This window comes from Pan troglodytes, chromosome 11 (genome assembly GCF_028858775.2).
Source record: "Pan troglodytes isolate AG18354 chromosome 11, NHGRI_mPanTro3-v2.0_pri, whole genome shotgun sequence".
Taxonomy (NCBI): domain Eukaryota; kingdom Metazoa; phylum Chordata; class Mammalia; order Primates; family Hominidae; genus Pan; species Pan troglodytes.
The window spans coordinates 48,064,843-48,091,831 of record NC_072409.2 but is presented as its reverse complement, the minus strand read 5'-3'; the positions used below and the strand labels follow the sequence as shown (position 1 = coordinate 48,091,831).

Genomic DNA, 26,989 nt, shown 5'->3' with positions numbered 1-26,989 from the left:
GCATATTATGAGAATTCACTAAAAGTACATAATTATCTAAACGGAACTGAAAAGCACAGAGACGAAGGATTTTATAGATGAGATTGTTCAAGGTCATGGAGGCCACAAGTAGCAACAAATCATGGAATACATAGAAAAGGAATTCAGAGGTAAATTGGCATTTTCTGAACAACAATTCATTGATGCTTTGTCCCAGGCACTTTCCATTACATTATTTATTTTTTAAGACAACTCATTGAGAGAGGTATTATTTTCACTATTTTAAGAACTCACAGAAATTGTATTTGTCTATGTATGGTGACCTCTCTAGGAAGTGTTAAAGCCAGGATTTGTCCCCAGAATTCTCTGATGTCTCAACCAATCCCTGCCATTACATGCATCCAGAGTCCACAAATAATCAATGCCCATTTTGTGTGAGGTGCAGTTCTATGCTGTACCTTCCCTGAGGAAGGATGAATAGACGGCAGATGAGCCAGGTGAGATTAAGTTGTCCCAAACTGATTCAAGTCATCAGAACACAGACCAAACCCCAACCAATATAGACAGTGTGAATGTGGCCATGATCTGCAAGGCTCCAAGGCAACTCCCTCTATGGTGCAGAGAAGCTGTGACCCACTGTGCCTCCCAGTTATCTTTCTCAGCAAGTCCTTTGGACACTTTCCTGTCCCTGATACTGTATTGTTAATAGTCTCTGCATCACAAATCTGAAGAGAATGGAATCACATAGAAGCCACCTGTGTAACAATCCCCACATCCAACACCCTTTTAATTCCATTCCCCTTTCTCCTAATTTAGGATATGACCCCCTGCATAGGCTATTGTTTCCAACCCCTCCCAAAGTCCTCTTTGCCCAAGTTACCTCTCCCAGTGAACAAGGCACAGGCTCCTCATGCTTTCCTAAGGCATTGCCTGAAACTTTGAAACGTGTCATTCTCATCAGTGATCCCCAAAGACTCCTTAGTTTTACACTCCATACAACCTCTCTCCTACAAGCCTCTCTTACACGACCTTGCCTGCCCTTCAAGAACACATTTTTCTAAGGAAGCACCAGCCCCATGGAAATCCCCCTCATGACTCAGTCAGTAATGATCTTGTCCTCATCAGAATTCATAAGCTTCTCATCTATATGGATACAATGAAATTTCTGCTTTTCGAGAGCATCTGGTGTGTTGTGATATGCTTGTTGTGTTATTATTTGAGTACTGAATTCAATGTTTGTGTGCACGTACCTTTTTCTATCTTCCTGCAGATGAAGGTCTCCGATGTTACCCACAATGAGTAGCAGGAGGCCATGCAGACAACAGGCAGCCAGATAAATAGGAGGAGAGACAGCACTGAATGCGCTGAATCACTAATTAATCTCTTTCCCTTTAAACTGTATTTTCATATTCTAGAGGAGCAGCTTTTTTCTCCAATCCCTCTAGGCTCCTGCCTCACGCCACAAAATAGGATTTTGTAGTCACTCACAAGTAGAGGGGAGTCAGGATCTGCTTTTCTCTCAGTAGCTCCTTATTTCTCTTGACAGGAGATTAACACGTGGTGATGGGATCAGAATCTCTGGCCTTGCCAGCCACTTCATGAAGATCACAAGACATACGGGTCTTTGATCTGCTACTGCTGAACGTGGCCTGCTCACTAAGCAGGTCACCTCTGCCCTGTAAGTTTAATTCAGGTGGGAAATGGAAACAATATCATTTTTGTATTGGATCCAAGAAGAATTCTCCAACTCAGCCTTATCAGCAATGAAGGAGATATTTTAATCTCTGACATTTGCACCGTTTGTCAACTTGTTGGAATCTGGGTGGAGGGAGAAGTGAATAAGGAACCCTTAGGCATGATGTAGAATCTTCTCAAACATCTTGATTACTGTAGGATAATTAGACATTGTCTCAAAATACTTGCAATGATATTTGTGTTTAAAATTTGGAATTATATGATTCCTCCTCAGCATAAGCTACCACCTGAATAGCTATTTTTGAACTTGTGTTAGAAGAAACGATTTTCCATTCTAATATGCAACAGACCCAGAATTTCCACTTCTGCATCCTAACTAATCACAAAGTGTCACTGCTAATTGCACAGACTCAGCTCCTCATGTGGACACAATTTAGTCCACATATGTTGGCAGACTCTGCATTAGCTGGCTTTTGTCATACTCATGGCAGAGCGGAAATAACATGGGCTGTAAATTAAAGAAATGCCCTTTCCAAGACACGTCTCACTTTAAAATCCCTCCATCTCTAACACAAAGCTTGTGAACTTTCCAAAGCCCCGTACGCGGTTGCTGTTGCATGAAGGAGCACATTATATTATATCAGAGCTTTGTTTCTTTAGTAGAAGAAACAGAGAATCCATTCCATCTGTGGAATGGGAACAATAAAATAAACTTTTCATATATTTTTGTGAGATTTTAAAGTAAAACACAACACTTTGCCTTCCTAGCAAACTGTACACATTAAATAAATAATGGTTGTCTTCTCTGCTGCTGGTTTGCTGTTGTTGTTGTTATGTAATCCTTTCAGAAAGCCATCCTCTTTGACAACTTTCACATTGACTGGACTCATTCATGAGTTTGTTCACATAAAATTATTCCCTAACACTAGTCATAACAATGACAAAGAATCCATCAATGCAGAATTATTTTAATCATCAGAAAACAGTGGAAACTCTCCTTGTTCTTAATTTTATCTTTGAATCACAGCTGTTACTAATAACTCATACTTGTTACAATCATGTGTTTTTATCATCAACCTCATTGTATGACAGAAGAATCATAGCTATCAAGAAAATCATTAAAGCAGGAGAGAACAGTCTCGATGGAGCCACATGGCAAACAGTGACATAGTGCCCAGAGGACCAGAGGTAGTAGTACACGGAGCACCGCAGGGTAGACTTGGGCAAGGGGGCCGGCACCAAGCAGCTTGCTGGCTGCATTTGCTCCTCCTCCTGGCTTCAACACGAGTGGAAGGAGGCCCCATGGAGCAGGCACGGCTGGTCAGAGACCTGGGTTCTGCTTACAGCTCTTCCCTCCCACCTGAGATGCTAGGCAAGTCAACGCTCCCACTGAAGCCTGTATCCACCACCCACACTCCCTTAAAGGGCTGCAGTTGGTTTCATGGTGGATAATATAAAACTGCCCTGAAAGAGATCAGGATGGCACCAATATAATCACTCCATATTGACACTGGCCCTGTCAGAGCCCCAATTTCCAGGAATGTAGAAGGTTGGGCCCAGGTGGCTCTGGGAACACCGGACAGCCAGAGCTCAGGGGCCAGCTGGGGGCGACAATTTTGAGAAAAATTCATTAATATGAATTATCAGTAATTCCCAGAAAATCATTTCCGCATAAAGGAGAAAAGGAAACTTAAATGGATGCTCTCTGCCAGGTTTTAAATAGCGGTGCTCTTGAATTGTGTAGATTCTGTGGCGTTCCAGTAAAATCATTTTCAGGAAAGTTGCAGCAGGATTCTTTCGAACCAAGAGTGATGTGGAGCCTTTTCAAAAAATAAATAAAAGCCACAATTGAAGTGGTGATGTTAGCCACTTTGTCTCTTATTTTGCTGGGAATATGTCTAATGTTTGCCTATCAAGACAAAGCTATTGGCAAGCTTCTTTAAAATGTACCTTTCTGATACCAGCATGATAACTGTTAGTCACGAAGGCACGTAGAATTTTACCAACTGTTTTTGCAAATCTGTAGGAACTCACGTGGCTTTTAAAAAAAACTCTTGAGTGGAGTTAGGGGTTGTGTGACAACCAAAAAAAAAAAGACTCTGACACCATAGCCTCAGCTCTCCTGCAGCAAGAACCAGCCAATGCTTTGCCATATTGTCCCCATCTCTCATCAGGAAATGCCCCCCGCCACAAGTTTCTTTCTTGTATTACATCTGAAACTTTTACTACGTTTACTATTTTGCATTAACATAATTTCTATTACTCATGTGTTATTATTCACTTTTTTCTTATATCTGAGTTAATTTTGACAGCACATCTTCTTCAAAACCATTAGTTTTATGCAGACTTGCCAGTTTATTCCTGTAGGTTCATACAAAAAAACCTTATTGCTTTTTATTAGGTAGGTGCAAAAGTAATTGTGGTTTTTGCTATTACTTTCAATGTAATAAAAGTATTACATTTTGTATCAACCTAATAATCCTATTATTGCTGCAGATATTAATATATGACCGTTATTATTTCTGAAGTGTGGTTTTTCTTTCATTTTAAATGGCTTGTCAAAGGTTTTCGCTCCTTGATTATTTCAAGCAATATAAATAACCAAAATACAAGTAACTTCATATTTTTAAATAAAATTACCACTATTTTCTATACGATTTCATCATTTTGGGTCTTCATCTATATGAAGTTTTTATTCTACTTTTTTCTGTTTATTTTATTTTTGATTTCTTCTCATTGGTTCTGTTTATTCTTAGAGGATCATGGTGCTCCTGGCCTAGGTCCCCAGTGCAGCTGAGACCTGCTGGGGATGAAGAATGGCTGGAGACGCTGCCACTTCTGGCCAGAAAAATATAGATAATGACATCTAAATCGTAAACGGGTATACTAAATAGCAGCTTAGATATCTCTGAAGGGAGAAGTGATGGAATAAAAATACAACAGTCTGAACTACATGAGGTTCATCACAGAGACAACAAATTAAAGAAAAAAAGAAGAAAGGGTAGGAGGTAAGGAGGATAAAACGAGAAAATACAACATAACTCTAATTAAGAAAAAAACACTATTTTAAGCAATAGTATCTGAGAATGTTCCAGAACTAATAACATGAATCCTTGCTTTTAAAAAGGTATGTCAAGCCCCAAACAGAATAAATAATACTAAGTCCATACCTAGACATACTGAAGCAAAACTGTAGAACATCAAAATGAATGAGCCAATTATGTACAAAGGCCATTAACTGGACAGACAGCTGACTGCCTTTTCAACAACAATGGAGCAAAATTTCAGTAGTTCAAAAATCTTTAAATTGCTGAGGAAAATAACTGTTAGCCTAGAATTTAAAAACAGCAAGAGAACAAAAAAAGAACATTTTCAGACATACGAAGACTTAAGAGGAATATGGAAAAAGTTGAGCACATAGTAGAGAGTAGAACAGTGCTTACCGGAAGCTGGGGTTATTAGCAGGGAGCAGAGGATGGGGAGATGTTGGTCAAAGGATATAGGATCACAGATAGGAGGAATACATTTCAACAGATAGGCTGTACCACAAGGTGACTAAAGTTAATGATGATATAATGTATGCCTGAAAAATGTGAAGAAAGTGGATGTCATGTGCTGTCACCAAAAACATAATAACCATGTGTGGTAATGTATTTGTTGATGATGAGATTAAACCATTCCACAATGTATATACATGCTTCAAAGCATCATGTTGTACATGATAAAAATGTACAATGTTATCTGTCGATTTTTTTAAAAGTGCAAGGGTAACCTAGATACGGAACAATCAGACTATTCTAGAATAAGAGGTGACTTCTGGTTTAATGCTTACTGAGTAAACTATGGAATGCGCAGGAAAAAAGACTTTATCCAAAAGAAGATAAGGAAAAAGAAAACAAACAAACAATGCAACGTGGAAGAGGAAAAAGGATATTAAAAGAAAACCCACCATACATGATAGTTAATTTGGGGTATATTGGAATCACCATAAATAGAAATGCACTCAAGGTCATCTATTAAAAGACAGAAAGCATCTTACTGGATATATTAAGTGTAGCTATAAGCTGATTGAAGGAGCCCTGTTATATATACACACAGAGGAAAAAAATAATAAAGTGGTGGAATAAAAAAATACTATATCAGTATTGACCAAAAAACCAGTATGGTAATGTTAATAACAGACAAAATAGATTTTATGTCAAAAAGCAATAACAATCACTACATATTAATACATGGAAAAATCCGCCCAGTATCCGTGTTAGTCACATTTATATGCACTTAATATTTACAACCTTTAAATACATACAGCAAAACCTGCCAGAAATTTAAGGAGAAAGGGACCAACCCACAATCATAATAGGAGATTTTTAATGGACTAATTTCAGAAATGGGTAGAAAAATCAGAATACACTGGAAATACTATAGACTGTTGGGATAGCAAAATCGATAAGTTTGGTTTGATGAAAATGTACATCACAAAGTACTCTAATAAATGAAAATATATAATATTTTAAGTATGTAAAGATATTTATAAATATTGGCAAAATATTCTTAAAATGAAACTTAACTGAGCAATTAAAATGAATAAGCTAGAGATTCCTGGATCAACATGTACAAATTTCAAAAACAATTTTAAGAGAAAAGATCAAGTTTCTTTGTCCACACTGTATGATTTTATATAAAAGATAAAAGCCTGCAAAAGAATGCAGTGCATTCTTGTATACATATACATATATATGTGCATGTATGTGTGTATGCCTATAGATGTATATAAACATATATGCATGAAGTTATACATGGGGATAGAATAAATGGAACTGGATCTCTGATAGAAACACTGTGAGCCTCAATTTTATATCTAGTTTTAATATTTGTAAAATCTAAAACAAAACAAATACAATTTTATATTAAGATTTTGTAGTTTGGTGGCATGTAGATATAAGTTTATTTTTTTCTATTCATGTTCGCCTCAACAGCATTTATACTTATATAATTCTATGCTATTCATTATATACTATTTATGCTTGTGTAAATGCATGCTTATCATAAAAATTCCTTGAGAAGCCTGAAATGGTCAAGTTATAAGATAAAAATAAAAACTATCTTGCAAACAAGGAAATATCTGACCTTGAATGATTAACTTAGTTACTTTTTGCAATTCTGTTTAACTCAGTGAATCCCAAGTTCTATATCCTCTATCTCTACCTGAATGAAAATTTGATTTTCCAACCAGCATCAATGTTAAGCATGCAACTCTAATGTTATTTTAATTTCCTTATGTGTATGAGTCTGTTCTGACACTGCTATAAAGACATACTGGAGACTGAGTAATTTACAAAGAAAAGAGGTTTAACTGACTCAGAGTTACACATGGCTGGGGTGGCCTCAGGAAACTTAAAATCCTGGCAGAAGGCCCCTCTTCACAGGGCAGCAGGAGAGAAAAAGAGAACCATTAGGAGAAATGTCAGACACTTATAAAACCGTCAGATCTTGTAAGCACTTGCTCATTATCACGAGAACAGCATGGGGGAAACCGTCCCCATGATTCAATTATCTCCACCTGGTCCCACCCTTGGCACTTGGGGATTATTATAATTCAAGGTGAGATTTGGGTGGGGACAACAGAGTTCCCATACCATTAGGAGAACATAAAATTTAAAAAGTGGAACAAATTCGATTAATGTTTATTGTTTCTGAAAGTAAACTTTCATGTTCATCCCCTTTGAGAGAAACAGTCAAACAGGTAAAGAGAGGGCTAGATGGAGCTTGCCGCTCACCAGCTGGAGTGTGCTTCTTAGTGCCCAATTTAGAGACAGCAGGTTCCTATGCTGAAAGCTTTCTGTGCGTTTCAGAGAGATGTTTATAATTATCCAGTGTTAGGGCAGCAGCAGCCCCATTCCACATCGGGATGTTGTAGTGGCGCCAAGGTTTTATCAGTCTTCAGTATTTCTGGAAGATTTCAATTTAGAAAACCGAGAAATGATTTTTCTCCCCTTGTGATTGAATTCATTTCCCCAATTAACAAATATTCGCCAGTGGAAATTACATAAGTTCAATAAAATACAATTTTTGTACTTCAATTATGGAGCTATTGTTTCCTCCTATGAAAATACCTTGTCTCCTCTCAATATTACATTGAACCTCCTCCTTTCCCAAAATAAGATTTCCCTACTAAAATACTGAAAACTAAATTTCCAACATGTGAATGAACAAAGCCAGCTAAGGATAATAGCTGGAGCTGGATATGATAAGGCAAAAATTTCTGGTTTGTGTAATCAATCCTGTTACCAATTCTACTAAAATCCTAGACCTGATTGATCATTAGCATTTACTGAGGATTCTTTGTCGCCACTTGAAACTACCTGAATGAGAACCTCTGAGTGGTGGGAACCACCAATTTTGGTTTTTAATAAGGTCCTGAGAACATCTTGGTGATTGTCTATGTTGGCCATGGTTCTCACCTAGACAATGTGTAAATTAATTTGATTGTGCTAATCATTACACAATGTACATGTATATCAAATCATCATGTTGTACATTTTAAATATATACAATTCTTTATTTGTGAATTAAATATATCTTTAAAATCTCAGTGTCCAGGCCATGATTACATCAATTAAATTGGATGTGCTGGGAACGGAACCAGGCACTGGCAGTTTCAAAGTCCTTCAAGTGATTCCAGGGTTTCACAAAGACTAATAATCATTATACTGGTTCAAAAACATTTTTTAAATGCCAAAACTATAGTTTGGGTTGCAATGACAAGAAGGCTTATCTACCTCCAATGCAGTGCAAATAGAAATATTTAAATTATCTCTTTAAAAAAGTATTTTTTTTTCAACTTTTTATCCTGTCTCCTAATCCCAGCAGCAGGATGTTTCACTATTCCTTGTAGTTTCTTATGAAGACGCATTAGAAAGTTACCACTCATTTTCTGTTATATACGTCAATAGCCATATAGTCTATAACCAGGTTTCTCCTAAGAGGAATAAAACATGCTAAACTTTTTTTCTGTCAATAATCATGCTTCAGCTGAAAAATTGTTAAAATAAAAATTAAGCATTTGCAAAACTGTTTTTAAGGAAGATTCAGAGATATGCAAATATCTAGGCACAATTTGATACCATGTTCATGTTAAAAGTATAACTTTCAAAAGTGAAAAAAAAAATGACCATCATACAAATATAAAATGAATGCAGGGCCAGGAGAGGTGGCTCATGCCTGTCATCTCAGCACTTGGCGAGGCTGAAGCAAGGGGATTACTGAGCCCAAGAGTTTGAGACCAGCCTGGGTAACATAGTGAGACACCGTCTCTACAAAAAATTAAAAAAAAAAAAAAATAGCTGGGCTTAGTGACTCACGCCTATAGGCCCAGCTACTCAAGAGGCTGAGGTGGGAGAATCGCTTGAGCCCAGGAGGTCGAGGCTGCAGTGAGCTGTGATCATGCCACTGCACTCCAACCTGAGTAACAGAGCAAGACCCTATCTCAAAACACAAACATACACTCAAAGACATGAAAGGATATCAAAGATTTTATTCAAGTTATTAATGAGGGAGTCAGTAAGCTTATAAAGCTGGTTCAAAGAGTATTTAAAGAGGTTTTTTTGTTGTTGTTGTTTTGAGACGCCCAAGCTGGAGTGCAGTAGCGCAATCTCGGCTCACTGCAAGCTCCGCCTCCCGGGTTCACGACATTCTCCTGCCTCAGCCTCCTGAGTAGCTGGGACTACAGGCGCCCGCCACCACGCCAGGTTAATTTTTGTATTTTTTGTAGAGACGGGGTTTCGCCGGTTAGCCAGGATGGTCTCGATCTCCTGACCTCGTGATCCGCCCGCCTCGTCCTCCCAAAGTGCCGGGATTACAGGCGTGAGCCACCGTGCCCGGCCTTAAAGAGGTAGGTTGTATACCCAATTTAAAGTAATGGTATTCTAAGTTTGTTAAATTGGATAGAAAACTGGCTAAAATCCTACTGGTCCAGAGTCTGTAACACCTTGGGACATATGTTCTCTACCAGACAGAAACTATTTGTATCTCTATCAGCCAAAAAATCTACAAGTTAAAGTGTAACTTCATTTAACTGGGGACCATTAGCTAGCAATGAGTCACACAAGGCCTATTCCTCCAAATAAGCCCTTGTTGGGCCTGTTAAATTGCCCCCAAAGGACATTGAGAGATAGACACTTGCATTTTTGTCTTATGGTCATGTTGTAAGTAATTTTTAAAATACTCTATATATCAGCCACTACTTAACTATATTTTCCTTAAGCAACTTTAAATGAAAACATTTTACAAAGTTAAAATACAGATACTCATACATCGCTAGGTGAGGACCACCCTCTCTCCCTTTAGGTCCTGACTTGGCCTTAAACTTCCCAGCATAGCCTAAGAAAGTCACTACCGAACACGAATCAGACTGGGCGCAGGTGACCTAACCTTTCCGTGTGAGTATTAAGGTGTGCTTTCGCTCCTGGGTAGAAACACTTCCTGGTGTCACATGGAGTTCAATGGAGCTGACGCAACTTTCTTCCTGCTGCCACTCAACTTGAGAAAGCTCATGCCTATAAGTGCTGAACTCAGGGAGACAATTCCAGGTTTGTTCCTCAGTTCTCCAAGAGCCACCTCCTCCTGCTTTATGTGGCTCAAAAGACTGAGGAAGCGGAAAGAACATGCCAGACTCTCAATCAGCTTGCAGCGAGCCTTCGACTCCAAGCTTCCCGATGGGAGAGCAACAGGCGTCCCAAACAATTCAGTTTCCTTAGTCTGAAACACTACTTTATTAATTAATTAAGTTGCACTTACACAGTCTGTATGAGTTAAAGATAATTTAAACACTCAGGATCAGAGTAGCTTTTGTTTTTATTCATTTATTTATTTATCTTTATTTATTTATTTATTTATTTATTTGAGACGGAGTCTCACTCTGTTGCCCAGACTGAGCGAAGTGGCGCAATCTCGGCTCACTGCAAGCTCCGCCTACCGGGATCACACCATTCTCCTGCCTCAGCCTCCCCAGCAGCTGGGACTACAGGTGCACGCCGCCACGCCCGGCTAATTTTTGGGTATTTGTTTGTTTGTTTGTTTGTTCTTTCTTTTTTTTTTTTGAGATGGAGTCTCGCTCTGTCTCCCAGGCTGGAGTGCAGTGGCGCGATCTCGGCTCACTGCAAGCTCCGCCTCCCAGTTTCACACCATTCTCCTGCCTCAGCCTCACGAGTAGCTGGGACTACAGGCGCCCGCCACCACGCCCAGCTAATTTTTTGTATTGTTAGTAGAGACAGGGTTTCACCGTGTTAGCCAGGATGATCTCAATCTCCTCACCTCATGATCTGCCCGCCTCGGCCTCCCGAAAGTGCTGGGATTACAGGCATGAGCCACTGCGCCCGGCCTGCTTTTATTTTTTAACTTCATCCAACCTACTCTTTACTTACTGTTTGCATGCATTATCCCTATTGATTTAATTCATCTTAGGGGCAGATTATTCATTGCCCCACAGTGAATATGAAGTTTTAATGGTGTAAGCTAAAAATAAAATCCTAAGCCCCCAACAGACTGAACAGACAAGGAGACCCCAGAAAATCTAAGGTGAATTAAATCTTATAATCTCTATGTTAACATTAATGATAGTAGCTTGTGCCTAAACTCCAAAAGGTGGAAAGTGTAACGAGGCATGTCTGACCGCCCTTCCTGTCATGGCCAGGAATTCAGTTTTTAATGTTTTTCTGGGATCTCCATGACCAACAGGGAGTCTGTTCAGTTGGCTGGGGGCTTAGGATCTTACTTTTAGCTTACACCACTAAAATTAAATATTAAACAGACTCTTTGTGGCAATAAGACAGCAAATCATAAAAAAGACCTAAAGCTATGTAAGGAAAGAGTTGAGTCATGCCCTGCAAACCATAAAATCTTGTTAAATGGGTTTTTTAATTAACCGAGTATAATGTGGCTTACTTTCCAACCTGACTCTAGTATAACATCATATGGCAGATAGCAGACCCCCTTATCTTAACTTAAGCACTTCTTGCTACTGACTTGAAGTCTTCAGACAAAGCTTAACTCTTTCAACCCATTGTCAACCAAAGAATCTCTAAAACCCACCTATACCTTCTAAGCCCCCATTTCAAGATGCCCTGCCTTTTTGGGCTTAACCAAAGTATGCTTTTCATGTATTGATTTATAATTTTACCTACAATTTCTGTCTCCCTAAAATGCATAAAACCAAATTGTAACCCCACTGCCTAGGGAACACTTACTCAAGGCTTTTGAGTTTGTGTTTTCTCCAGGCTGCAGTCACTTATATTGGCTCAGAATAAATTTTTTAAAATATTTCAGTGTTTGGTTTTTTCATTAACAATGGAGACTCACTGCAAGCTAAAAAAGTGGAGAATTTCCTCTTAATGTGAGGTGGACTTAAATAGAAGTATTTCAGCAGCAGCCCCAAATTTCTTTTGACAGACACCCCCCACCACACCCTCACCTACCATCACTTCCCTCACTGTATCTCTCATTCTCATCCCTTTTCTCTTGCCTTCCTCCACCACCTGCACTCTTCCTTGTCCCTCAGTCTGATGCTTGTTTCCCCTAGTACCCCTTCTTTCTCCTCCCCACTGTCACTCCCAGCTGCCCTTCCTGGGACTCCTCTCCCTGCTGTTGCTTCACCTTCCCAAGTCTTGACACCCCCTTTTCGTCCTCACTCCAATATCTCCTCTCACTTCCATGCCCTTTCTGCTCAGACGAGCTCCCTTCCTGGACCTGTGCTTCTCCCAGACCCCATCTGGACCTGTCCTGCTCCTCCACTCTCCTGTGCCCTCCCCAGCCTTGCCAGCAGGCAGGCAGTTCACTCAGACTTCCCATCTGGGCTTGATTTACTCAGACATCTGATGGTTACATCACTGAACAACTTTTCTGAATCATCTTACTACTATGAAAAAATATAGCCTGGTGCGGTGGCTCACACCCGTAATCCCAGCACTTTGGGAGGCCGAGGTGGGCAGATCACCTGAGGTCATGAGTTCGAGACCAGCCTGACCAACATGAAGAAACCCCATCTCTACTAAAAATACAAAAAAATTAGCTGGGCATGGTGGTGCATGCCTGTAACCCCAGCTACTCAGGAGGCTGAGGCAGGAGAATTGCTTGAACCCAGGAGGAGGTTGTGGTGAGCCAAGATCACGCCATTGCACTCCAGCCTGGGCAACAAGAATGAAACTCCATCTAAAAAAAGAAAAAAGGAAAAGTATAAATTTACAGATTTCTCTACTAACCAAAGGGCAATATACCAGTGTTCCTTGTTTTAGGCCTGGTTCTGACTAATATTAACACCTCATCGGAACTGGTAAGTAGCAAAACTACTGGAAAACCCACTAGCCTAGGATAGAATAAAAATCTGACCCTCAGTGATAAAGAATTGACTTCAGACTTCTAGGAAGGATACCAACACAGAAGCCTGCTTGCAAATCTCCTTAAAATGAATTTTGAAGAAGATAATTTCCTCTACTCTAACTAGGAAATGACTAAAACTTCATACTGGCAACTTCTCAGCACATTGCACCTGATATAATAATGTTTTGAAGCAAATTGAAAGAAACTGTTTGGAGCTGATAAAATCCTCATGATGCCAAGCATAAGCTCAATGGATCCCTGAAGGCACCCCTACCCCAGCAGTGGGAGCTGACCTTCTGTTTAAGAAAATAATTATTCTTGACACTTGTTAAGGGACTGAAAGGCAAACTTTATTCCGGGGACTACTACAGTAGGGCTTTGCAGTGAAGAGAGAGATTGGACTCAACTATGAATACAAGAAGGAAAACTTGGGGGTGTATAGACAAGGATCAAAGTGGGGGTGGGGGTGAATGAAAAATTATTAAGAGGGTGGGGTAATGCTTTGCTAACCTGATCTAACAGGATCTAACTGAGAGCAGGCCCAGGGTAACCAGAGATCACCTGGGGGTAGTGAGCATGAGGAATTTGATCAGATGTGGATAGTGATGTAAATCCAAAAGTCTCTGAGCCAAGTCTCAATCAGTCTAGAAATGTTATTTTTCCAAAGTTAAGGATGTACCTGTGACACAGCCTCGGGAGTTTCTGACGACTGGTGCCCAAGTTGGGGGTACAGCTTGGTTTTATACATTTTAGGGAGACATGAGACATCAATCAATTATGTGTCATTTTAGGCAGACGTCAATAAATAATAACATGTTCATTGTTTCAGTCCGGAAAGGCAGGACAACTCAAAGTGGGAACTTCCAGGGGACAGATAGATGAGAGACACTTGCATTCTTTCAAGTCTTTGATCAGCCTTTCGCTGAATCACAGTTTATATGTGAGAGAAGGAGTAGAGAAATAGTCACTTATGCCTTAGTCTGGCTCAGTGAATCTGCATTTTTGCATAAACAATAGGACAGAGGAACAATCAGATATGCGTTTGTCTCAGGTGAGCAGAAAGATGACTTTGAGTTATGTCCTTTGTACCATACCTGTGAAGATAAGCTATTAATTTACATTGGCAGGCCGGGTGCAGTGGCTCATGCCTGTAATCCCAGCACTTTGGGAGGCCAAGGTGGGTGGATCCCTTGAGGTCAGGAGTTCGGGACCAGCCTGGCCAACATGGTGAAACCTCATCTCTACTAAAAATACAAAATTAGCCAGGTGTGGTAGCACGTGCCTGTAATCCCAGCTACTTGGGAGGCTGAGGCAGGAGAATCACTTGAACCCAGGAGGCAGAGGTTGCAGTGAGCTGAGATTGCATCATTGCACTATAGCCTGGGCAAAAAGAGAGAAACTCTGTCTCACAAAAAATTTTTTTTACATTGACAGTGACATTCAACAGAACTGTTTTAGGGTAAAGATTGTGAGGCCCACAAGGAGTTTCATTGTGGGCAAATTGTGAGGGAGACATGCAGCTTTTTTACCTTTGCAATTATCTTATTTAGGAATAAAACGGAGGCAGGTTTGCCTGATGTGTTTCCCACCTTGACTTTTCCCTTCGGCTTAGTGATTTTTGGGGTCCCAAGATTTACTCTCTTTTCACAGGGATCAGATTTTGATGGTGGCAGATTCTGGCTAAATGGGTTTGACAGAATTACGGCTAACACTGGGCTATTGAGAACATACCCAAAGATGAGGTCCAGTTGAAAACGAGCAGAGAAGACCCTGAGGTGAGTTTGGTCAAGAAGAGAATCTTTGTCAGGGGTCAAATGCAATATATGAACACGGAATGGACACCCATTAGAGAAGGACACCTTAGTTCAGATTGGCAGTGAGTGAACTTAGAGAGGGACCAGGAAAGGAGCGATTTTAAATTAGTCTGTCTCCTAAAATTAACTTGAAAAGTGTGATTGGAGCCAAGTCAACAATCCACCTGCTGTTCAAAGGCGGCCCTGCAAAAGAAAGCGCTCACTGACCCACTCAGCAAAAACCCTATGAACTGTGATCAATTGCTGTAAACTAGACTTTACACATGCAACCTGCTCCACTGAAAGTGGGGTCAAAAAGAGCCCACACCCAAAAGCAACTGGTTATACCAAAAGATGCTTAGACTCTCCAGTGTTTACAGAAAATGATACCTAAGTAAGAAGGAAACATTTGTCACCCATCCATTGGCAAAAATTAAAATCATTAATAAGCCCTAATAATAGAAAGGATGCAGGCACTGGTACTCTCTTCACGAAGTATTGGTGGTTCTGTAAATGGTAGAAACTCATTGGGAAGTAGTATTACTCTGGGTACCACGTCATGAAACAGGCTTGCCATTTATAGAATAATTTCACTCCCAGAATTGCCCTTAGAAATTAATTGCACATGAGTTAATAGAAACAAGTGCATGAATACTTATTGCAGCTGTGAACATGGAAGTGCTTATACAGCAGAGTCTGCATCTTGTCTATGGAATATACTAGGTAGCTGTTGGAGAGAAACAGGCAGATATTTTTATATCAAACAAAGTATCTTGCTAAGACATATTGTAAACTGGAGAGTTTTAGAATAATATATATTCATGTAAAATGCATTTGTAGCTGCATAAATACATAAATATGTACGCACATTCATCAGAGTAAAAGAGGGTGATCCCAACCAAATTTGTGGCTATGGAAACTTCCAGGCAGACTAAAACTGAGAATTGAAGAGGAAATTTCTACTTTTCTATATTTTTCTTTTGTATATGGATTTTTTGCGTATTTCATAAAACTAAAACACATTTATGAATGGCATTTATAACAAAAAGGGAAAAACAAATTAATTGACAGTAGAAAAAGAGGTTTGACAAATTCATCACTTCTTTTTTTCAAAATCTAATAAAACAAATCACAATACTAATCAGAATAAAAGATAATAAAAATATACAAAACATAAATAGCAAACCTAAAACATTTTAAAATTTAAAATAGCTAAAGTTCAGCAACTATTAAACTATTTTAACAGAATACTTTGTAGAAAGCTATAATAAATAGCAAACTTATTTTGCACCTGTTATGTGCCAGGAACTCTTTGTGTTTTACAAATATTAATTTCTGAAAACTCTGTAAGTGTCATTGTCCCATTTTACAGATGAGGAAATTGAGGCACAGGGAGTTAATTTTTTTTTTTTTTTTTTCTGAGATGGAGTCTCGCTCTGTCGCCCAGGCTGGAGTACAGTGGCGCAATCTGGCTCACTGCAAGCTCCGCCTCCCAGGTTCACGCCATTCTGCCTCAGCCTCCCGAGTAGCTGGTACTACAGGCGCCCACCACCATGCCCAGCTAATTTTTTGTATTGTTAGTACAGACAGGGTTTCACCGTGTTAGCCAGGATGATCTCGATCTCCTCACCTCGTGATCCGCCCGCCTCGACCTCCCAAAGTGCTGGGATTACAGGCGTGAGCCACTGCGCCCAGCCAGAGGCACAGAGAGTTTAAATAATTTCTGTGACGTCGCAGAGTTGCAGTAACGAAGCTTGGATGGAATGCTGTAAATATGGCTCCAGAGGCCATGATCTGAAGCTCTGTTTTCCACCACATCCACCAGCACAAATCAACAGTCAGCACTATACTTAATTATTAAACATGAAATGCTTTTCCACTGTCATTAGTAGCAACCCAAAGATTCCCAGCCACATACCAGTAAACTCTAGCAAGAGAAGAAAAAAGAGGGGGCAGTGTTAGAAGACATTAAAGTGGCCATTATTTGCAAATGAAAGAATGGAATAACTGGGGAGAAATCTCAAACCACTGAGAGTGTGATAAGCCAGAAGTTAGGTTATAACATGACAAAATTAATACATAAAATTCAAAGTTTCTTACATATCACCAATACAGTTAGAAAATAAAACAAAATGTTGGCCCGGCACGGTGGCTCACGCCTGCAATTCCAGCACTTAGGGAGGCCGAGGTGGGCAGATAACCTGAGGTCGTGAATCATGAGGTCAGCAGATTGAGACCAGCCTGACCAACATGGCGAAACCCCGTCTCTACTAAAAATACAAAAAATTATTTGGGCATAGTGGCGGGCACCTGTAATCCCAGCTTATTGGGAGGCTGAGGCAGGAGAATGGCTTGAACCCAGAAGGCAGGTTCAAGCCACTGCACTCCAGCCCAGGCGACAGAGTGACGAAAACAAAAAAAAAAGAAAGAAAAGAAAAGAAAAGAAAATTTATTAAAAAAGCAAAATTCAGGAAAATGAAATGGAATTTAGCTATGTACAGAAAGTATTAGCGATGTGAATATGTGAGTCAGTAATGACATTAAATTCCGTCTATAGAAAAGGTAGAATTTAAAGTACATCTTAAAAAGGACAAAGCGATTGCCACCTAAAAGGTGTAACTTAACTGCATCCCAGAACAAAGTTCAAATATATTTTTATAAACAACAACACCAGCCACTCAACAGCATACATTCCTCATGTTCAACAACGAATCAAATATTAGAAAGATAGGACTCATACATTTGAGAAAATCAATCAGCAGAAACAGATCTCAAAGTGATTCAAAGAATACACTTAGCATGTCAGGACATTAAAACAGATATAAATGTGTTCCATATGATCAAAAAGGTTGGAAAATACAAGCACCATGAGGGAAGGAATGGTACATGTAAAATAAGCCCCAAACAAACTTATAGAGATGAAATACAATATCCAAAATGAAAAGTATACTTGATGGAATAAACAGCATGAGACATTATAGACAAAAAGATGGGTGAACCTAGAGACATAGGAATAAAAACTACCCAAAATGACACACAGAGATCAATAAAATATCAGAAAGCATATCAGTGAGCAGTGGGACAGCACAAGTGACAAAGCATGTGAGTAACTAGAGTCTGGACAAGGTTGGGGGCAGGATATTTAAAGAAATAATGGCCAATTATTTTTATAAATATGATGAAAACTGTTAAAACCCAAAGTTCCAAGATACCCAAAAGCATCCAAGCAGAAGAAACAAGAAGAAAGTCATACCAGGCACCTCATAATAAAATTGCTGAAAACTTGGTTTAAAAAAAGAAAATATTAAAAGCAGCTGTAGAAAAAGGACATATTACATAAACAGGCAAAAAGATTTTTTATATAACAGGAAATAAAAATGTCTCATTAGAAAAAAATGTAAAGCAGAAGAAAATGAAGCAACTTTTAAAAGTAGCAAAGGAAGAAAATGATCTTTAAATTCCATACCTAGAAAAATATTTTTAAAACACAAAGGCTAAATAAAACCTTTTTGAGACATACAAAATCTGAGAGAACTAATCACTAGCATACCTGCAGTACAAGAAATATTAAAGGAAGCCCTTCAAAGTCACAAGACATTATAATAGACAGAATGAAGAAAATCAGAAATCACAAGTATATGGTTAAATACACAATTTTTTTCTCATTTTAAAATCTCTGTTAAGGCAATTGTTTAAAGCAAAAATAATGGGAAGCCTCGCACACTGTTGGTGGGCATGTAAATTAGTATACTCGTTATGAAAAAATAGTATGGAGTTTCCTCAAAAAAATTAAAAACAGAACTACCATATAATCCAGACATTCCCCTACGTGGTATATACTCAAAGGAAAGGAAATCAGTACATAAAAGTGGTATCTGCACTCCCATATTTTTGCAGCACTATTCACAAAAGGCAAGAGACAGAGTCAACCTAAGGGCCCTTCAACGGATGAAGGGATAAAGATATTGTGGGCTGCGCACGGTGGCTCACACCTGTAATCCCAGCACTTTGGGGGGCTGAGGCGGGTGGATCACGAGGTCAAGAGATCGAGACCATCCTGACCAACATGGTGAAACCCCGTCTCTAGTGAAAATACAAAAATTAGCCGGGTGTGGTGGTGCGTGCCTGTAATCCTAGCTACTCGGGAGGCTGAGGGAAGAGAATCGCTTGAACCCGGGAGGCAGAGGTTGCAGTGAGCCAAGACTGCGCCACCGCACTCCAGCCTGGTGACAGAGCAAGATTCCATCTCAAAAAAAAAAAAAGAAATTTTGGTATATATACACAGTGGAATACTATCCAGCCACCAAAAGGAAAGAAATCCTGTTGTTTTTGATAACATAAATGAACCCAGAGGATATCAGGTTAAGTGAAATAAGCCAGGCACAGAAAGACAAATCTCACTTATATTGCATGATCTCACTTATATGTGGAATCTAAAAAAAATTAATCTCATACAAGTAGAGAGTAGAATGGTGGTACCAGGATCTGGGGTGTTTGATGATAGTGGTTGGTGTTGGGGGCAGAGAGATGAGGAAATGTTGGTCAAAGAATACAAAATTTTACTTAGATAAGAGGAATAAATTTAAGAGAACTATTGTACAATATGCTGACTATAGTTAGTTAACCATAGATTGTATTGTTGAAAAATGCCGAGGGGTGTAATATGTTCTCACCACAAAAATGATAACTCTGCTATATTAAATGGTATGAATATGGAAAGTTAAGTTAAATAAGATGTGCATGACATTAAATTTATATTAAAATTTTAAATGGCCAACTATTATATATATATATATATATATATATATATATTTTTTTTTTTTTTTTTTTTTTTTGAGTCAGAGTCTTGCTGTGACACCCAGGCTAGAGTGCAGTGGTGTGATCTCGGCTCACTGCAAACTCTGCTTCTGGGGTTCAAGTGATTCTCCTGCCTCAGCTTCCCAAGTAGCTGGGACTACAGGTGTGCACCACCACGCCCAGCTAATTTTTGTATTTTTAGTAGAGATGAGGTTTCACCGTATTGGCCAGGCTGGTCTCGAACTCCTGACCTCAAGTGATCCGCCTGCCTCGGCCTCCCAAAGTGCTGGGATTACAGGTGTGAGCCACTGCTCCCAGCCAACTATAATAATGTTTAAGCTATTCTATTGGTAAGCTGAATCACATAATCCAAACTATGTATTTAGCTTTGGTTTGCTCACTGTATATGACCACAGTTTTGTTTGAAAATGTATTTAACCTACTAATAATAACAGTAGAAAGGGAATTTGGCTAGCAGGCATGAGACTGCTTTCTAAGCATATCTCTGCAAATGATTCACTCTTGCTACTTTACCAAACAAGTGGTAATTTTATCACACTAAATCATGTATCAAAATAGCCTAAAAGCTATAATTGTTATATGAATACAAATTGTATGTGTTATTATCATTAATTTTACTATTAAGAACATAATTTTACATAAATTGGGTTCGTTCACTGTTTTTATACATACACATTTCCAAGCAAGTGCAATTAATGTGGCAGTCATTTGATGAGGCCCATGTTAGCGGTGGGATACATTTTCCATTGTGTTTTTCTATCATTAGGTAATAACTTCAATTTGTCCATTTGGAAGATAAAAGTACAGAGTATTCCACAAGTATTTGGGCCAAACTAGTAGCTTTTTTTTCTTTATTTTTGTTTTATATTTTGATACTTTCTGCCTTTTGAGATTTGGAACACAAGTTAGATTGATGAAAGTATTAATAGCTACCATTTATTAATTGGCACTATATTATGGCAATAAAATGATGTCCATAATAGTAAAATTAATAACAATAATAACAATACATACAATTTGTGTTCATATAACAGTTATAGCTTTCAAGCTACTTTGATATATGATTCAGTGTGATAAAATTGCTATTAGTTTAGTAAAGTAGAAAGTCATTTGGAGAGATGTAATTAAAGCTGTCTGCATTTAAACCCTGACTCTGTCATTCACTAGCCTCACGACTTTGCAAAGTTGTTAATTTCTTAGCCTCACTTTCCTCATCGGTAAAATGTGAATAAACATATCTAGCACAGTAGGGGATGGTGAGGCTTGAATAAAGTAGTTCATGTTAAACTTTTAGAAGATTCCCAGTACACAGTAAGGACTTACACTATTCCTTCTGTTACCCTCCATTATATTAATATTTGTTGTGGAGCAAATTACTTGAAAACACTCTGTAATGCATGTGTGTAAGGGCATTCTAATAAACACTTTAGTGGTGATTAATCCATTTATGAAGTATCCTTTCTCTGAATCAATACCTTAAGCTTAGATAATTCATATAGGGGTGCTCAAACTAATTTCTTAGTTGGTGCAATTGCTGTCCTTTTGCACCCGTGACTGGAAAGAGTGGCATGGCAGAGCTTGTCACCTTCGCCTACACAGGACATAAGAAACAAGGGTCCCGGGCTGACCCTGCTGCTTCCACTTCAGTTTGCATTTTGCCACCAGACCCAGGTGTAAGTCCTGCCTGCTGAGCTTGACATTAGCATCTAGGACATTTTCTCTGAGAAGAGCCTTTCATGCCAAGTGCCTCTGAGGTTCTGATGGCAGTGGGCATGGCTCCTACACGTGCTTGCTTCTGCACGTGTGTGTTTGGCAGGATGTGCACCAAAACCTGCTTCCACTGTGACTTACTTCTTGGTAGCCAAGGCTGTAGAGATAGAACGTCTATATGATGACACCTACTGATACCAAAGTAACTTGACATTTGCCACAGCACCAAATTTTGTGGGGCCATCTTGCCCCACTTTGTCAGGCTCTGTGACAAGCACTTTGTTTACAGTGTCTCCGTGACTTTTCATAAAGATTTCATAAGATTCCTCATCTTACAGATAGGGAATCTAGGGGTCAGGCAGAGAAGCAGCCCTTCTTGCAAGGAAACCATGTTAGTGACAGCACTTGGACCCAGGAGGTCTGACCAGAAACGCCGACCCCTGGATCAATACACCATGTTTTCCCAATGCGAACAGTTCATTGGCTATTTTATAGCCCCTTAAACAATAGTGGTTGAAGAAGTCCTGCACTAATGTTAAACAGATTATATGGTATAGACAGATCAGCTGCTATGTTTCTGTGAAACATCCTTTTATTTTAGGAAGTGCATGCTCTTTGAATACATTTTATTTGTTTCCCCAAATGCTACTTAGTACTGATTCATGCAGCGCATTCATTCACCCTTCATTGTTGTTGCTGTTGTTATCTGGCTCCATAGAGCTGTTTCAATTCATCATCGTTTGAATTACATACTATTCTTAGTAAAATGTTTGTTAAATAGCTGAAAGGAATTTTTTTTTCTAATTTAAATATTTGGAAGCAAGATAGAATACTTCTTGGCCCATTATTAAACAATTAACTCAAGTAGAATATATTTGGAATCCCCTCCCACTGTTTTGTTTAAACACCCAGCTTTATGCTGCAAGGAAGAAAATGGTAAGTTTTGCTTTTATACTCTCTTGTACATAAGAGAACTCTATGGTGCATTTTCATAACAGCCTAACCCAAATTTTCTTGGCCAATCTTCCTAGACTTACCGTGACAATCAGATCTTTTTAACTCTCTGCCTTTGCTGGATGATTCTATGCAGGGTTTTGTGAAGTGAAACTTGTAGGATAGATGGCCCATGAGTACAAATAGAATGTGTTCACTCTGACCTCCATCTAGTTAGCATTTGGGGGAAGGAGGCTGTCAAACAACAGGAGGTAAATTACACTTCTTCTCAAAAATATTACAAGAGAATGTGCGAAAAATTTTAATTTATGTGAGTGGAAAGACCAGAGGAATGGGTGGATCCTGACAAATAATCTATGTTTAAAATGATCTATATTTAAAGATATTTTGAACAAATGAAATTTATTCAAAGTTGTATGGACAGATGGTGCAGTTAAATTAAGTCTTCTGCATTTGCTTAAATATGGTTGCTGAATGTGTCATCTGAAAAAACTACAATAACAAGTTATTCACATAAAAATATTTGTCAGTGGGCAAAATGTGTGTGCATGCCTGCATGTGTGTGTGTTTTAAAGAGTAGTTACTTTATTGTTTTTACAGAAAAAACTAAAATCAATCATGTGAAGACCAGTTTGATCTTATCCCATTGTAAACTGGAAGAAGATTCCAAGGGACTTTGGAAATGATCTCATCTAAGTGGTGTGGTGTGTCCTTTGTGCACTAGAAGTTTGAACATAATTAGGCAAAGATAAAATAATGTTTATAATCCCTATGCCTTATTTCATCTGTGTTATAAAACCTCAAATTTTATGGGTAGATGAGGATAATGAAACCAGGTAGCTTTACTTCTTAGACAATTAGCCATTTTGCAAAAACATAGATTTTCATCTAACAGTGTCATTTTTTAAAGTTTTCTATTTTAATCATCTTGCAAAAATCAATCGAACAGGACTATAATAGAGTAACTTATAGTAAACCAATACTTTCACTGAGAGCAACTAGAAGAGTTAGGTGAAAATACACAAAACATCTGTATCAGTCAACCAGGACCTCTGAGGTCAAATTCCAGAGAGACGCAAAGCTCATTTACTGTGATTAAGTGAAGAAATAATAGAGGTCCCATATATTTTTATCCTAGTTGTTCACAATGTTAACATTTCAAAATATCAGGGTAAAATATCACAAACAGTATATTGATAGAATCCACTGATCAGATTTTCCTAGTATTATTCATACTACCCGTGTGCATATGTGTATGTGTTTACTTCTACGCAATTTTATTATATGTGTAGGTTTGTGTGTCCACCACTACAGTCATGATAAAGTTTCAGCAACACAAGGATTTCTTGTGTTGCCTTTGGATAATAATGCTAACCTCCCTCATGTCCACCCCCACCCCCACCCACCCCTAAACCCTAGAAGCCATTGATCTCTTCTCCAGTTATAACATTTTATCACTTCAAAAATGCTAAATACATGAAATCATACAGTATGTAACCTCTTGGGATTGGCTTTCTTTACAAAGCATAATTCCCTGAAGATTATTCCAAGTTGTGTATCCATAATTTGTTTCTTTTTATTGTTGACTATCCCAAGGTATACATGAATCATGGTTTGATCATTCATCCATTGATGACATTCAGGTTGTTTCTGGATATGGCTATTTTGCATAAAGCTTCTTAAAGAAGTCATGCACAGGTTTTGTGTAGACATAAAGTTTCATTACTCAGGAATACATGCCAAAGAGTGCAGTTTGTATAAAATGTATAAAATACATCTATATGTATTTTATATACCAGTTCTTAGTCAGATATGTGGCTTACAAGTATTTTCTCTCTCTCTGTAATTTGTCTCTTCATCCTTTTAACACTGGCTATCACCGAGCAAAAGTTATTAATTTAGATGAGATCAATTTGTCATATTTTTATATGAATCACACATATGGAGTAAAGTTCAAGTACTCTTCATTTATTTTTACAAATTCCCCAAATTTTCTTTTATCTTTTTTGCAAAACTGAGAGTTTTATATTTTAATTTTAGTCTGTGATCCATAGTGAGTTAATACTTATATAGGATGCAAAGTTTAGTTGGAGGTTTCCTTTCTATACCTATGGGTCCTATTGCTCCAATATCATTTGTTGAGTAAGCATCCCTTTCTTTATTGAATTGCTTTTGCACCAATGTCAATAATCAGTTGGGGTACTTCCAGTCCAGATAAGATTCTGAAGACTCCTTTACCCTCTTCTCTCCAGCAGTTACAACTGTATACCTTGGAAATAATGCAAGATGTGACTACATGTGATCTTTGAGGGGTAGAAAGAGGAAGGTGAACTGCTTTGAATGACAAGACTGAAGGAGAAACATGACAACTGGAGTCTCTCATCTCCTCACCCAACACAAGAACACAGGCTGTCCAACCCTGGTGTTTCTTACCAATATGAAGGTAGCCCCTATTTGCATATTTCTCCCAAAACTGAATGAGAGTCCTGAATACAAGGGCAAGTCAGTCCAGCACCACTGCTAACATTAAGCAGCCAGGGGTAGTGTTTTTTACCATTGAACCTGGGATTCCCCTCTACCACTAAGAGAATACAGGGTGCCCAGATGGCACTAGAAAGAGAAACCACACTACAACAAGTGCCTAGCCCAGGAAGCTGCTTTGTATTCACAGACCTGAGATGCCACTCCACCACCTAGAGACATCAGAGTAGCCAACGGGCACCACCAGGGAGTATTCTGCCAGAACAAGCACAAGAGCACAGATGCATTCTCCATGCCCCACAGACAAAGAGGATCCTACCACAGCAAGCCCCAAATTAGGGATGTCTCCTTATCTCCATAGGCCTAAGATTCCCATCCCTCACAGAAAGACACTGGTGGCCTAGCCAGGGGAAACCCCATATGGCCCCTTAGGCATGACCAGTGGTAACTAGAGGGAGCCCCTGTGGCAACAGGTAAACTGAGGAGAACAAAATAGCACCATGAGGCTCCTTAATGAGATTAACAGCTGATTATGCATTCAAAATTATGGAGTCCAAAAAGCAGTAGATGACATAGTGAAAGCACTAAAAGAAAAACGCTATCAACAACAATTCTATATTCATCAAAAAAACCTTTCAAAAACACGAGAGATTAAGATAGTCTCAGATAAACAAACACTGGAGAATTTATCATTAGACCACCTGCTTTACAAGAATACTGAAGAGATTCTTTCTAGCTCAAAAGAAAAAACACTAGCCAGTAACTCAAAGCCACATAAAAAAATAAAGAATACCGTTAAAGGTAACTACATAGGTAAATACAAAAGACGGTATAAATAGATTTTTGTTTTTCTTTGTAACTTTTCTTTTTCTACCTGATTTAAAAAAACAACTGAATAAAGTAATAATTACAAAACTATGTTGATGGACCTATCATGTATAAAGAGGTCATTTGTATGATAATGGCACCACAGCTTTGCTTCATAAGAGCAAAGCTGCTATATACCCATAATATTATGTCAGCATTAATGAAAACAAAATGTTATAAATTAAGATGTTAATTGTGATCACCAAGGCAACCACTAAGAATATAAGTTGAAAAATGTAGTAAAAGAAAAACCAGAAGAATTAAAATGATACAGTAGAAATATTGATTTAATACAAAAGAATATAGTAATGGAGTATTAAATGAACAAAAATCACATATTACACAGAGAAACTAAATGACACAATGACAGGCACAAAACATACTTTAAAAGTTACATTAAGTCTAAATGGTCAGAGATGAGAACATTAGATAAAATAGAACAAAACAAAAATGATCCAACTATATGTTGTCTATAAGAGACATACATTAGATTCAAAGACATACAAGTTGAAAGTAAAAAAGTGGAAAAATACATTATGCAAACTTTATAAGAATGCTGGAATAGCTATACATATCAGACAAATAGAGTTTTTACAAAAGATGTCAATAGACATAAAGAGAGGTAGTTTATAATAATAAAAGTATTTGTCCATCAAGAAATTATAGCAATTATAAGTATATATGAACCTAAAAATAGAGCCCCATAATACACAGAGAAAAATGATAGAGTTGAAGAGAGAAATAGTTCAACAATGCTAGTTAGTAACTTCAATATCATATTTTTAATAATAGAATAATTTGACAGAAATAGAAGAAAATAGAAGACTTGAACAACACTGGGCACCAACACCATTTAACAGACATTTTTAAAACTGTCTACCTAAGAACAGCAAAATAGATTATCTCCTCAGTATGCATGGAGCATTTTCCAGAACAGACCATGTGCTAGGCCACGAAACAAGTCTCAATAAATTTAAAAAGGCTGAAATTACATAAAGTGTCTCCTCTGATCATGTGGAATAAAGCTAGAAATAAACAGCAGAAGGAAATTTTTTAAAATTACAAATATGTGAAAATTAAAAACCTACTACTAAATAACCTGTGATTAAGAAGGAAGTTTTAAAAAAAACTCAGAAAATACTTTGATATGAATGAAAAACACAAAATGCCAAAAATTGGGACGTAAGTGAAAGCAGTTAATCCTTATTTTGGAGTGCAGCTAAAGCAGTGCTTAGAGAGAAATGTATAGCCCAAAGCACTTACATTAAGAAAAGAAGAAAGATCTCAAATCAGTAGTCTAGATTGTCACCTTAAGGAAA

The 26,989-nt window shown here is 38.3% G+C and overlaps 1 long non-coding RNA gene across 1 annotated transcript in view; it reads right to left on the bottom strand.

Moving 5' to 3' along the window:
- LOC134807649 (uncharacterized) overlaps positions 1–26,989 on the bottom strand; it is a 94,210-nt gene that overhangs the window by 49,724 nt on the left and 17,497 nt on the right. The window lies entirely within an intron of this gene.